Raw genomic sequence first — 14,736 nt, 5'->3', positions numbered from 1 at the left:
AATCACCGTCACTACTAGAAATTCAGCCGGGGGCAGCTCCCTGCCCCTGCTTGCTAGCAAGTGGAGACCCACTTGAAGTGCCCTAACTGGCTGTAACTAGGGGCAACCACATGGAGAGATCTCTAAGTGGAGCCATAACGGAACGTCAGAGTTGCCGGGTTGGAGGACTCTGGCACTGTGTGTTGCAGAAACGAAGACCCAGCTCCTGAGGGCCTCCTCCCCACTGTGTCCAGGGGGAGCACGCAAGCTGCAGGGTAGCAGTCTGTGAGTTATTCCCGGGCATCAGGACGGCTGCCAAGGACAGCCATTCTAGTGGCCACAGTGCCCTTTTTGTTAGGGCTAATAAATCCCCTCTTGTTTCCATGACAAGGAGTTGGGGTTATTACATTTTGATAACCAAAAGAAAGTCGCCCGCACTCAGGAAAGGGGACAGAGTTCTGCTTTCTTCAACCAGATGGACCCGAGAAGGCTTCTCAGGCCCCTCCATCTTGGCCCCTGGTGGGTGTACACAGGGGGATTTTCATAAATGTAACTGTTCAGAACTCCAACAAGTATTCAAGGCCGAACTTTCCACAAGGCCATGGAATCGACCCTGCAACTCTTCTCTCACAGTTCTCGGGAGACACGTCTTGCCGGACCAGAACCACAGCAGAGACCTTCTGAGCGAGGGCAGTGCCCGTGGTCGGGTTCACATATGGGAACCTGAGGAGAGTAGGACCTTGGCTCTGTCAGCTATGAAATGGACCGGAGCTGCCCACGGCTTTCAGGATAACTTGACCTGGAGGCAGTAACACCTATGGCTTCACCGGCACCAGAACCTTGCCTGGTTCCCTCCCCAGCACACTGTCCTTTCCTGCCCATGAGCCCTGGGAACCCCTGGAAGTCTGTGGGGCCTGGACTATATCTCTCTCCACTGTGAGACTTTCACAGCTGATCACTATGGTGGGCATAGCCTTCAGGGTGGTCCCTAGTCCATCCAGCACCTTCCCCATAACCCAGATACCTCTGTTTCACTCAGCCCCAAAGAGCCCCCAGGGAGCCCCCGGCAGCTCATCCTGCCTGTATCTTGCATGTTCCCTAAGATGGGACCAGGCCTCCTGTCCTGGCTGCAGGGGAAGGGGCCTGGATCCTGGGGTTCAGCTGCCCCCACCACCATCAGGGATCTCCCAGGACCCTGGCCAGCCCCAGCCCCCCAGAACAATGAAAAGCAACCTGGGATCTTAGAGGTGTGGGTGGACAGAAGCAGATGGCTCTGCCCGGCAAGGGCCTCTTGGCCACAGCACAACCAGTGAAGAAAGGACAACAGGATGCTCAGATGCTTACACACAGGGGAAAGGGAGGAGTGAGGAGTGACTTCCTCAGGGAGGTAATCTGGAGACTGGGGGAGAAGTTTCCCCCTCAGCACATGACTCACACCACTTTCACCCCCTTTCCTGCTTGGGCCACGCCACTCAAGCTAGACTAGACTGGCCTCGCCCCAGCCTCTCTCCATGCCCAGCAGACAGCCGGTTGCTCTCTGTCCAGAACGTCTGGCCAGCCCTCTCCAGACTTGCTCCCCAATCCTGTGGATTCTGGAATGCAGCTACCCTTCCTGGGGCTCCTAGTCCATATTGCAGCTTTCACATTGTGCCCAGGGGAAACCAGTAAAGTAGAGGAGAAAAGGTACTCTCTCCAAACCAACTCCATTGCGCCTTACCCCACCCACAAAACTTGGCTGGGATAACCCCTTCCCTGAAGGCTCTTCTTTCAGACATGCCCACTAAAACTAACATGGAAAAGCCCAGCCTGAGAGCCCTGGCTTCTACTGCCATGAAGAATGCACAAGCCAACAGTAATAACCTTGGCTGCTTAAGAAAATTAGTTCTCTCATTCCTCATGGGCCCCTCAGTGTGGATATCTGTATTCTGCAGCCTTTCACGTTAGGAATGTGAATCTGCTGTTTTTTTGTTTTTTGTTTTTTGTTTTTTTTTGCCTCAGCGAAGAGAGGCATCTCATGCCAGGGTCAAGGTGCATCTCTGGCCCATCTCCCTAATGCAGGGCTCTTTTGTCACTGAGGAACTCGTGAAATTTCATTCTCACTTCCCACGGTGATGACCTCCGAGGTCTCCTCCCTTCCGTGGGATCTGGCTCCCACCAACTGTGCCTCTAACCAGATACACAGGGCGTCAGGTAGATTCAGAGAGAGACCCTGTTCCCCGCCTGTGCCTTCTTGGCCTCTTGCGTGGCAAACTGAGGTGCTGGTCTGGTGGTCTCTGGGCTGCCGTCCTATCCCTATGTGCGTGTTAAGGCTCCAATCACAAACCTCTCTGCAAACCTGGAGGATCACAGCTTCTGTCCCTGAAGACAGCAGGGCTCCAGGAGGGCCTGGCCTCCATCTCTAGATCTTCTTTTCTTGGCAGGCCTGTGCAAGGGAGCTTGGAATGAAGAGGCGACCTGACATGACAAATGTCTCAGACCTGTGTGGTGGGTACGTGGATGTTTTTTCCCTCCTTTTCCATATGCATGTGTATTTGAGGAAGGAAAACAAATCGTTCAAACCTCTAGGAGGTAGGTATGAGAACTGTAGATGTACTCGCAAAGCAGACTTGAAATGTGCACGATACAAAATGTCCTCAAGGAAGCTTGAGAAGTCCAAGATGGCCTGGTGCTCAGAGTACCACAGGAGTCACCAGAAGGGCCCCAAGGTTGACCAGGTTTACACCAAGCCCAAATAAGAACTGCACATATGACCCAAAACTAATATAACACTGTATGTTAATTATACTTCAATGAAAAGAACAAAGAAGAACCGCATGCATGGCAGGATGGGTCTCTAGAACCTCCTGGTCCTGGCTTGAAGTCTACAGAAGGGGCCCAGATGGAGCCAGGCACAAGGAGTTTCCAGCACATCACTCTGGGACCATGACGTTGGGAGTGAAGTGAACAGCAGTGGTTAAGCACACGGATCAGAGCCTGCCACGTGCAGAGGGAGCCTCTTTAAAGTCCCACCCAGTGTTTACCATGTGCCTCTGACACAGCCACTAGAGGCCTCTGGGGCCTGTCCTAGGAGCTAGGAGGACCTCTGCATGGTGGGCGGGCTTGTCCTGAGACTGCAGGAACCACAGTTGGCCCACATAGAAGCCAGCCATCATCCCTTGTCCCTTGTCTGAAGCCTCCACAGCTAAGATGACCCCAGCACCCAGAGACACTTCCTCCAACCCAATGTCTTCTCCCGCCTCACATCCCTCCTGTTGTAGCTTGGGTTTCAAGCCCATCACGTCAATAACACTCTTGCTCCACTCTCTGTATTCAACTGCCAGGTGAATCCTCACTCCACCTTCCTCACTTTGACCTGAAGGCTGCCGGGGGAAGTCGCTTTCTAGAAAGGAGGGCTCTACTCTGAATTAATGACTATCGACCTGAAATAGATCCTCAGTACAAGTTGTAAATTTTACCACATTTCTCCTTCTACTCACCTTTCTGCCTTCAGACCTTTCTCACCCTCCTCACGCCTCTGTCCGCAAGCTCCCCACTCGTCTTTGCTGCAAAGCAGTGTTTGTTTTTGTTTTTGTTTCTGTTTTTTTTTGAGAGAGAGAGAGAGAGAGCACAGGAGAGGCAGAGGGAGAGAGAGAATCTCAAGTAGGCTCCATGCCCAGCAGCACAGAGCCTGATGGGGGCCTGAACCCACGACCCCGAGATCACGACCCCAGCCAAAACCAAGAGTTGGATGCTCAACCGACTGAGCCACCCAGGTGCCCCTGCTCCAAAGCATCTTAGACCCCCTCGAGCCTTTTCAGAACCTCACAAAATGACCAGATGTCTCTACTGTATACTCAGCTTCTTTCTGTTAACTGGATTCTCCTCTCTAACACTGAAATGTGTCTAAATTTCGTCCACTTTAAAAAACCAATCTCCAAACGGGCACCTGCCTGGCTCAGCCGGTGGAGCATGAGACTCTTGACCTCAGGGTCGTGAGTTCAAGCCCCACATTGTGCGTAGAACTTACTTAAAACAAAATGAAACAAAACTAAATCACTAAAAAGCCTCCCCTCGATCTAAACCCACCTTCAGCTCCTCCCCACAGCTTGGATGACCACCAAAGCTCCAGTGACATCTCCAGCACTCTCCTAAGCTCCAGACCCTCATCCCAGTTGCCTCCTTGATGTCATTTTCACAGCGGAACTCATGGCCTTCTTTCTACCTTCCACCCTTCCAAATGTGGTCTTCAGGAATGTCCCAGCACTGAGTATCACCACTACAATGGTTTGTCCCAGAGACTCAGGAGAAATCCAGGACTCCCTTCTCTTCCTGACCCTCCATATCCCTTTCATCACTGACTTGCATCTGCTTTACTCCCTACTGCCACTACCATAGTCTATGAGTGGCTTTCCAAGTGAGGTTCACATACCCACTAGTGTAAGAAAGCAATCTATTAGAGTACAGGAGAGAATATTGGAACTTCTATATAGACTGTTTTCTTTTTAATCTTTTAAAATTCTTTATTTCGGTTTCATAATGTAAATAGTATATGAGTAGTGGAGTGCATATGGGCATACCTGGACATATTCCAGATTTGGTTCCAGACCACCGTAATAAAACTAATATTGCAATAAAGTGAGTCAAATGAATTTTTTGTTTGTTCCAGTGCATATAAAAGTTATGTTTATACAAGCCTATAGTCTATTAAGTGTGCAATAGCATTATGTCTAAGAAAGCAATGTATATACCTTAATTAAAAATACTTTATTGCTGGGGTGCCTAGGTGGCTCAGTCAATTAAACATCCAACTCTTGATTTCAGCTCAGGTCATGATCTCAGGACGTGGGCATGGAGACAACCTAAGATGCTCCCTCCCTCCTTCTCCCTCTGCCTGTCCCCTCCTGCTCTCTCTCTCTCTCTCAAAAAAACAAACAGGGGTGCCTGGGTGGCTCAGTCGTTAAGCGTCTGCCTTCAGCTCAGGTCATGATCCCAGGGTCCTGGGATCGAGCCCCGCATCGGGCTCCCTGCTTAGTGGGAAGCCTGCTTCTCCCTCTCCCCCTGCTTGTGTTCCCTCTCTCACTGTGTCTCTCTCTGTCAAAAAAAAAAAAATCTTTAAAACAAACAAACAAACAAACCAGCCCAAACTTTATTGCTAAAAAGTGCTAACCATCATCTGAGCTTTCTTTGAGTCATAATCACTGATCTTGGATTACCATAATAAAATAATAATGAAAAAGTTTGCAATATTGGGAGAATGACCAAAATGTGCACAGAGACACAAAGTGAACAAATGCTTTGGAAAAATAGCACCAATAGGCTTGCTCGATGCAGGGTTGCCACGAACCTTGAATTTGTAAAAAATGCTGTTTCTGGGGGCACCTGGCTGGCTCAGTCGGTTAAGCGTCTGCCTTTGGCTCGGGTCATGATTCCGGGGTCCTGGGATCGAGTCCCACACCGGGTTCCCTGCTGAGCACAGAGCCTGCTTCTGCCTCTCCCTCGGCCTGCTGCTCTGCCTGCTTGTGGTCTCTCTCTATCTCTCTGTCAGATAAATAAATAAAATCTTAAAAAAAAAAAAAAGAACAACAAGAACAAAATTTGGAAAGCCCTGTTCTAAATCAGAATAATTGTTTTGCTTGGACAATCAAAATAGCCTCCTGATATCTATCTATCTATCTATCTATCTATCTATCTATCTATCTATCTAAAATATACATATAGGGGCGCCTGGGTGGCTCAGTCATTAAGCCTCTGCCTTCGGCTCAGGTCATGATCCCAGGGTCCTGGAATCGAGCCCTGCATCGGGCTCCCTGCTCCATGGGAAGCCTGCTTCTCCCACTCCCCCTGCTTGTCCTCCCTCTCTCACTGTGTCTGTCTCTGTCAAATAAATAAAATCTTTAAAAATAAATAAATAAATAAATAAATAAATAAAAATATACATATAATTCACCATTTTAGCCATTTTAAGTGTATGGTTTTGATGTGGCTATGCATCATCACTGCATTCATCTCCAGAATTTTTCATCTTTGCCCACTGAAACACTATACCCATTAAATACGAACTCCCCATACTCCCCTCTCCCCACTCCCTGGCAACTACCTTCTACTTGCTGTCTCTATGAACTTGCCTACTCTAGGTATCTCATATAAGTGGAATTGTAGAATATTTGTCCTTTTGTGACTGGCTTATTTATTACTTAGCATAATGCTTCGTGGTTCATACATTTGTAGCATGTGTCAGAAATTCCTTCCTTTTTAAGGCTGAATAATATTCCGTTGCTTGGATAGACTACATTTTGTTTATCTACTCATCCAGCAATGGACATCTGGGTTGCTTCTGCCTTTTTGACTATTATGAATAACGCTGCTTATGAACGTGGGTAAAGAAATCTACATCCACTCTTGCCTCCCCCTCTCTAGTCCTTCCCTGCAACTCTAGCCCAAGTAATCCCTTTAAGCCCACAAGTATGGTAAAATCACCCCTTGCTTAAAACTTACTAGTTCCCCAATGCTCTCAGGCAAGATCTTACCACCCTAGTTTTTTGAACACAAAGCCATTGAAGACACCTGCTGTTTCTTCTGCCCTAACCGTGCTTTCCTCTCTGCTTCTCCAAGTTGTTTTCTTCCTTCTTCCCTTTAGGACCTCAACTCCTGCTCTATTTCCTGGGCGAAGAATTCCCTGATCACCCTCCTACACTAGGTCAGGGGACTCTCTCCCCCTCCCTCTTCCACTTTCCCCTCCTACCACTTGTCACAATTGGCAGTATCTCATCGTGTGTATTTGTGACAATGTTATTGTGTTTCCATGAGAGAATCAACCTATGAGGGTGAGGGCATGCATTCCCCGGTCCCTACGGTGCCTGTCAGGACCCGGCATCCAGTCAGCACTCAATATTTTAGTCATCTATTTCAATAATAAATACGTGAGGACGCAGCTAATCCCTCCTGCCCAGGGGCCAAGCCATAGTGGAGGATCGGGGTGGCCCTGCGGGCTCTGGCCGGCTGTCCTCAACCCCCGCCCTAACGCAGTCCCACAGGGAGGTCCTCGGCGCCCAAGGTAGGAAGCTCAGGGCCGCCCCCTCCCGGCTAGCGCAAGGGGGGTTGGCTCCGAGCCCCGGGGTCTGCAGCCACTCCGGCGTCCGCCTCGGGCGGGGGCGGGGCCGGCCCGGAGACGTCACTTCCGGTGTACACAGCCGGTCCGGGCGGTGCGCTGGGGGCCGGGGCGCGTCGCAGGTGAGGAGCGGGCGCGAGCGGGCGTTTCCTGGCGCAGGCGGGCGGGCCGGGGGATGGCCGGTGGGCTGCGGCCGGGGCCGGCGACTGGACGAGCTCGCGGGTCGCCGCTCCGCTCGGGGCCGCGGGGCGCGGGACTGCGGGCTCCCGCCCCTCGCCCGTCCGCTGTGGAGGACGCCGGGCTCTGGGGGCGCTGGCCGGGCGGACGGAAGCCCGGAGGGGCCTCCCGGCTCGTGCCCGGGACCGGGGGCGCCGGGTGTGGGGGGGGGGAACCCCGCAGACGCGGGGCGGGAGGGGCGGGGGGCGCTCCCTCGGGCCGCCGGGGCCGGGGAGGTCGGGCTGGCGCGGGCACCCGCTCCCGGAAGCCGGCGGAGCAGTCCGCCGAAGCACGGCGGCCTCTGGGCGGCAGGGGTCCGCCGGGACTGGCTGGGGACGCGGCCCTCACGCCGCCCCGCGGCTGCCCGGCCGGCTGCGCGCACCTTCCGTGCCGTGTGGGGCCGCCGAGGAACACGATTTTCCGGCCCTGCGGAGCCTGCTGGCGCAGTCGGGCCGGGGGAGGTTCTGAGGGGGGCCGGGGCCAGGGATGAAGGACCCACGCCTTGGGGGCGAGTGCAGGGTCAGGGGTGTGTCTTCCTGCTCCGCGCGGTGCGAGGAAAGAAGCTTGCCTGGTTGACACGATAAGAATTCTGTTTATACTCCTCACAAAATTTGCCAGATGAACACTCCGGTTGGGGGACCCCAATTTGAAAGTCGCTTCTTCCCGCCCCTTCACCCCCATTATAAAAGCAATTCGTTCTCTTCACATTCGAGACAACACAAAAAGTATCGTGACAATACTTTTTTAGATGACAGTCATCCGCCCACCTACCACTCAGTGACAATCGTCGCTTAACATTTTGTTAATACCAATAAATAGGCTGTTTCACTTGTATAATCACTTGTATGGACTTCATAGTCACCATTGTATACCATAATGTAACCAAACCCTACAGATGAACATGTAGATTGTTTCCAGTTCGTCACAAGATAATTCTGCCAAAGGGATTTGTCTGATTGTTTTAGGATAAATTTACAAAAGAGGTCAAAGGTAACATTCATTTAAAAAATAGCTTTATATTTGTTTCCTTTGTTGACCTGTTTGGAAAATTCTTCTCCATCCTGATGTTATAAAAAGTTCCATTCATTTTTGCTTCTCATTTCATGGCCTTTTTTTTTTTTTTTTTTTTTTAACTTCCAGCTTAAAAATTTCTACTTAAAATTTCATCTCGGTGTAAGATACGAAATATTTTCCAAATGGTTAGTTGACCCAGTTTTATTGAATAAGCTGTGACTGCTGTTTTGTCCTGTTTTAGACCTAAAGTTCTCAGTATGTGTTTATAAGGGACTACTCACAAAATTGATATTTAGATTTTGTATATGCTGTTTTTACATTTCATTCGCAGTATCTTTTTCTTAATCATTTTCCTTTATAAGTCTAGGAAATAGTTCATGTTTGAAGGGTTTTTTCTTTTTATCTTTTAAAGTGAAAAGTTTGTTTCATTTGCTTTCTTGCTGACAAGACAACAAACTCCATATGAAGAGTTCAGGTTTGTTGTGGCAACTTTTCAGTCTGGCATTTGAGATTCTAATCTTCCTCTATTTTTGCACACGAATACGTAGGTTAGCATTGGAGACCAAGATAGAAAAGCTCTCAGATTCCCTTGGCAAGCCTAGATTTTTTCAATCTAAAATTATCTCTGGATTTTTGGAAGACAGCATGTTTTAAGCATCCTTTAAAAAAATTTTTTTAAACAAGTTGCACATGATTCTGCTGAAATCTTACTAAATGTTTATTCTGTTTCATTCCTGGAGCCTAATACACCAGAAGCTTTATGTCAAGTGGGTCTTCCAAGTCTGTAGGAAAGTAATTGTATCTAAGAGCTAGTAGGCTGGGGCATCACATGGGCTGAGTGTCCAGTCTCTTTCTTTCCCTCTTGAGATATTGTCCTTTGTGGAAAATGATGACCTTCCTAGGTGGACAAAGAATGTTGGTTTGAAAAGGAATTGCTTTACTTTGGAGTTACAGGGGGGAAAAAAAAGAATGCCTTTTTCTCTTAGTACAAGTTCACAGAGAGCCTGAACTTGTGAGGGGGTTTGCTTCAAATGTCTTTATCTCTACTGAAACTGCTCTTGAGGCCCAATTGATAGATGCAGTGGCTGCTGCTTACTCATTTCCCTTGACCTTGACCATAAATATTTGGCATGGTGAGCCAGATTTTCTTGCTGTTGTCAATCTCCTCTTGGTTGGCCTTCTTGAGTTGGAGCTCCTGTGGTCGTCTTAAATTTGTGACTGCTTTTTCACTTGACTTTGTTGTTTCTCTTTCCACATCTGCCTGTGAGCATTTTCCAAGGCCTAGCTTCATGCCTCTACCTCTTTTCCCAAAGAACATGCTTCTTCCCATTCATCCAGTATATGACTTCTGGGCAGAGAACCGCTTCACCCCCTCACTCCTGTCTCCATGCAGTGACCCCAACTCAGACTTTGCTGCAAGTCATTTCTTTATCTCCAGCTGACCCCTGGTCATATTCTCAAGGCCATATTTTCTCCAGCTGAGGGAGCCCTTCTTTGCTTGCCAAGGTGGCCCGTCCTTCATAACTGTAAGGACCTAGCCCATCTCCTTTGCCTTCTTGATTTGGGCTGTATTTGCTGTTTGCTTTCTGTCCCTACAACTTGATTTAGACTTTGTATCTTTGCTCTTAGGGACTTCAGACATAATCTGGTCCCCCCCCCCGGATGAGAAAGATGAGACCCAGTGATTTTATTCATTAATTTAATTAACTCACACTGAGGGAGTACTCAGAGTAGGAGCTAGTTACTGTGGTGGAGAAATAAAATACCGAGCTGAAAGGCACAGTCTGAACAAGAAGGCCAAAAAAGCAATTGCCATAAAGTATCCTAAGGGCCTAGAAGTGGGGGGACATGTAATGAGCTCCCCCAGGTTTCAGAGATCTTGCATGTTCACTGCTCCAGGACCTAGAACACAGTGTTCTGGGAACAATCAAGTATTTGTTGAATGAATCAGTGATCATCTGAGAATAAAAGCACTGTCTATAGAAAAGATACAAACCAAGAGACATTTTTTAAGTGTAGTTCGGAGAATTTTAGGGAAAACTTTAAGTTCAGCCAAAATGACCCGGCTGTAACCCCAAGAAGGCATGCTTGGAATGTGTTCGTAGCCAGAATGCTTAAACTTAATTTTGTATCCTCAGAAGAAAGACTGCATTTCTAGGAGAGGGTTGGGATGGTGTCTATGGAAACTGGGGTGACGGGTCCAAGAGAGGAACTGGGTGATATGTCTGGAGCACTGCCTGGGGGCCCTGGCCGGAGGAGCTGTGTGCAGTCGCCCAGTGAGCCTCTGCACCACCAAACAGATGGGTGCATCTCTGTTGATGCCTTTAGCCAGGAGAATCTTTCTCTTGCTTTCTTCCACACTCCTAATACCTTCTGATTAGAACGTGGCTTCACATGGAGATTTCCTGCCAAGGAGAGAATGTGAATGGTTGAGAGCTCCATATCCAAACCGCTCAGATCAGATCCTCAGCTTGGGGTGCTGGCTAATCTCTTTGCCCCTCTGTAGAATGGGGAGAATGGTAGTACCTACCTCTTTGTTGCCTGGCACCTGCTAAGTGCTTAGTAAATATTAGCCCTCATCAGTATTTATAAACTTAGTAACTGGTCTTCTGGTTAGTACACAGTCATCTTTTGAGTTTAGGTGGCCTGACTCAGTTGCCCTGGCCCTGCTTGCTCCTGGGTGCATTGACAAAGCTGAGAACCAGAGGGGAAGTCATGACAGATACACTCTGCCCAGACTGCTCATCCAGAGAATCCAACTGCTGTTGTCAGGGAAGCTTTCCTGGAGAAGGATGGGCTTGAGCTGAGTATGCTGGGAGAACGGTAATACAGCACCACAGTAAGGGGAAAGGCCATGCCGGGTGCAAAGGAGTAGGTGAGCAAGCAGGAGGTATGTGAGCTGAAGGAGTTTTAGGGTAAAGGGTGGACAGGTATGAATATGGAAGTGGAGGGAAATGAGATTGGAGAGGAAATCGGGGCCAGCTCTTAAAGAAATAATTAATGACAATATGTAACTTATTGGGCACTAACAGTGTGTCAGGTGTGATGTTAATCCCTTGGACTCATTGTACTAGCCAGGTTTGGTGCCAGGTGCTTTGTGTATATTACCTTGTTTCATCTTCACAACAACCCTGTGATGTAGGTGCTTACGTTACAGGAGAAGTTAGTGTCCAGTGTCAGCTGCTGGTCTCTGCCTGGTGATTAAGCCTGCACACGGTTGCAAGGTTAACACTTAATATCTTCTGTACCTTTTTTTAAAAAAAATTTTAAAGAGTTTATTTGTTAGAGAGAGAGAGTGAGCACAGGCAGGGGGAGTGGCAGGCGGAGGGAGAAGCCGGCTCCCCGCTGAGCAAGGAGTCTGATGCGGGACTCGATGCCAGGACCCTGGGATCGTGACCTGAGCCGAAGGCAGATGCTTAACGACTGAGCCACCCAGGCGTCCTTCTTATGTACATGTAAAGCTTTTGTGACTCCTGTTACCTGGTGACATCCAAGCCCACCAAGATCCTCTGGCTTTATGGAACCATCTTGGGTTAAAATGTGAAAATAGGGGTGCCTGGGTGGCTTAGTCGTTAAGCGTCTGCCTTCGGCTCGGGTCACGATCCCAGGGTCCTGGGATCGAGCCCCGCATTGGGCTCCTTGCTCTGCGGGAAGCCTGCTTCTCCCTCTCCCACTCCCCCTGCTTGTGTTCCCTCTCTCGCTGTGTCTCTCTCTGTCAAATAAATAAAATCTTTTAAAAAAAATGTGAAAATATGTGTATCTTAGAACTGAATAAACACAGTGTAGGTGCAAGTATGCATCAAGCTCAGAGAAATGTCAGTCAGTGAAACAGGTAAGATGCAGAACAGTGCGTATATGGCCCATTTGTGTAAAAAACAAAGGAGAGAAAGAGATACACACGAAATAGGTTTCTAAGTGTAGAAAAAAATTTCTGGAATGATAGAAAAGAAACGGTGGTTGCCTTTGGGATGAGGCCCCAGAAATCTAGGCTGTGAGACTGAACTAGCTTTGTCTTGCGTACCCTTTTGTACAGGATGGTTTTCTTTTCACTGTATATGTGTATTATATTTTCAATTTGAAGTTAATAAAAACAAATTTTTAAGTGTTTGCTCTGTACTTAAGCAGTCATTTAGAGAGGGAATGTAGCACAGACTCTAAGAACAAGGACTCTATCCAGACTGCCTGGGTTCGGTTTCTGTCCCTGCCACTTACTAGTCATTCATCTCTTAAGTCACCCAACCTCTTTTTACCTCATTTTACCCTGTCTGAAAATGGGGGAGGTAACACGAGCTCCCTCCTGGAGTTAATAGTCAGGTGTTAGTGACGTAATATTTGTGAAGTCCTTTGACCATCCAGAGTTCCCGACTGGTATGTTTTTTTGTTGGCGGCAGGGTCGTTGTGGCCCAGTGCTGGGCACCGCAGTGCGCGCCAAGAGGGGGCCAGCCTGCCTCCCTGCGCTTACAGCTCCTCTGGGAGGGGAAGGCATACAGAGCTAGCGACAAGCAATGGCAGTGGAGCTCAGACAGGCTCCGTGGGGACTGAAGGGGCCCAGGATGGTTTCATCCAAACAGTGAATCTTAAATATGGGTAATTTCTAGAAAAAGTGAAAGGGGAGAAAAGGGCACCCAGGGACTTGTTCCAAGGGTGATGTGTGCCCCAGACAGATGGAGAAATGAAACAGGAAAGAGCCTGAGGGGAGCCCGAAATTGGGATATAGCGTGTGATGACAAGTCATCGTTATATGGCAGAGTTTTTTAGCCTATATAAAATAATGATATGATTTATAAATGACATCTTAGGCTTGATGAGACTGGACCTTGCTCTGTGAAATGGCCGTGAGGTGTCCCTGTGTCATTTACTTAATGAATCCCTTAATGCAGCCCATGTCGGTTACCTCCAGGTGGATGCTTGCAGACAGTGCTGCCAGTGAGTGTCTCTGATACAGGCCCCTACATTTACTGAGTTTATTTCTAGGATTCGTTCCTAGATGGTATCATTTTTTTTTTTTACTGTGTGCCTTGTGTCTGGGTCGCTGTCCAATCTGTGCTATTGGTAGTTGCAAAGAATCTTAATGGGATAGTTTTTGAGTGCAGAATTAGAGCTAGAGATTACCTGGGGGAAAGAAATCTAATTTTCTTATTAGAAATAATTTTGGAATTAGCTGCCAGTGAGATGGTATTTACGACAGGGAGCCTGGGAATACCTGAGTCTTCCCCCCCCGCCCCACCCCCAGGTGTGTGCCTGAGAACAGAGGCAGAGAGAAGCTGGCTCAGCTCCCACACTCAGCTCCCAGACCTGAGAGCCGCAGGCTTTGATAACCTAGGCAGGGGAGGCAAGAGCAGTCGGCCCCTCTCCCCAGCTCCCAAAGACCTATCCCACCCCTGGGTCTCAACGTAGCAGAGGCTGCGGCCACAGTAGCTTTGTACTTTACAGTGCGAGGTGATCCCTTCCTGAGCCTTGTCCTTGCCCGATCTTCCTTCAGCTTGGGGCTGAAAGAGGAGGGAGTGGTGGGCAGGGAAATGGGAGGAGCCATGACCTCCTTCCCCTCTGGATGGCACAGGGCAGCCCTCCTTTTAGTTTGTTGCCAGGACCTTGAGAGTTGGGGCCAGAGCAGCAGGAAGGTAAGTAATATTTTTGAAAAATTTGGTAGCTGTGTGGTATTTTGAGGAGGAAGAGTTTGGGTTTGTTTGTTTGTTTGTTTGTTTGTTTTTCACTAATAGTAGGCTAGCGTGAAGTATTTCATTAGAAGATAAAATGCTTTTCTCTGACTAGTGTCCAGCTTCTTTCAGAGCAGAGAGCTCCAGTTTCTGAGTGAGACTCAAGGTGTGCCAAGTGTTGTGGTTTATGGGGTTAAGCCTCACCACTGTACTGAAGAAACTGAGGCACAGTGTTCAAAGAAACAGAGGAATAGAGTTAATAAGTGCCATTCATTTAACTGATAATTACTGAGAACTGGGATTCCTATCTAGGTCAGTCTGACTCCCAAGCCCATACCCATAACTGCTGCACTTTGTCAGTGCCTGTTTCCAGGAAATCTCTTTGTTACTGTGTAGCATCTTTTTTTTTTTTAAGATTTTATTTATTTATTTATTTATTATTTATTTATTTATTTATTTATTTATTTATTTATTTATTTGCTTGCCAGAGAGAGCACACGCAGGGGGAGCGGCAGGCAGAAGGAGAGGGAGAAGCCAACTCCCCACGGAGCAGGGAGCCCAGTGCGGGGCTCAATCCCAGGACCCTGAGATCATGACCTGAGCCGAAGGTAGACGCTTAACTGACTGAGCCACAACTTAACTGACAGTTCCATGTACTGTGTAGCGTCTTACCTACAAGGTAAAAGCATGAGGTTTTTCTCCCATGAGGTTGTAAGCTCCCAGAGAGCAGGAATTGTGTCTGTTTCATTCACCCCTGTACCCCCAGTGCCTGGAGCAGTGTTG

General features: G+C 48.5%; 1 protein-coding gene across 5 annotated transcripts in view; it reads left to right on the top strand.

The window, feature by feature from the left end:
• The first annotated feature begins 7,143 nt into the window (after positions 1-7,143).
• Positions 7,144-14,736, top strand: part of GARRE1 (granule associated Rac and RHOG effector 1) — an 80,375-nt gene continuing 72,782 nt past the window's right edge. Inside the window, exons 1-2 of one of the 5 annotated variants that reach the window (XM_073885420.1) lie at positions 7,144-7,188; positions 14,442-14,561. The gene's annotated coding sequence lies outside the window, so the exon portion shown is untranslated. Of the gene's footprint in view, positions 7,189-13,883; positions 13,918-14,441; positions 14,633-14,736 lie in introns of those variants that run through there. The other 4 variants (XM_073885418.1, XM_073885419.1, XM_025854329.1 and 1 more) reach the window with 4 other exon arrangements.

This window comes from Callorhinus ursinus, unplaced genomic scaffold, assembly GCF_003265705.2.
Source record: "Callorhinus ursinus isolate GAN/ISIS: 27379988/994484 unplaced genomic scaffold, GSC_fseal_2.0 scaffold61, whole genome shotgun sequence".
In the NCBI taxonomy this organism is placed as follows: domain Eukaryota; kingdom Metazoa; phylum Chordata; class Mammalia; order Carnivora; family Otariidae; genus Callorhinus; species Callorhinus ursinus.
The sequence above is the reverse complement of the archived record's forward strand: the minus strand, read 5'-3'. Positions and strand labels throughout refer to the sequence as shown.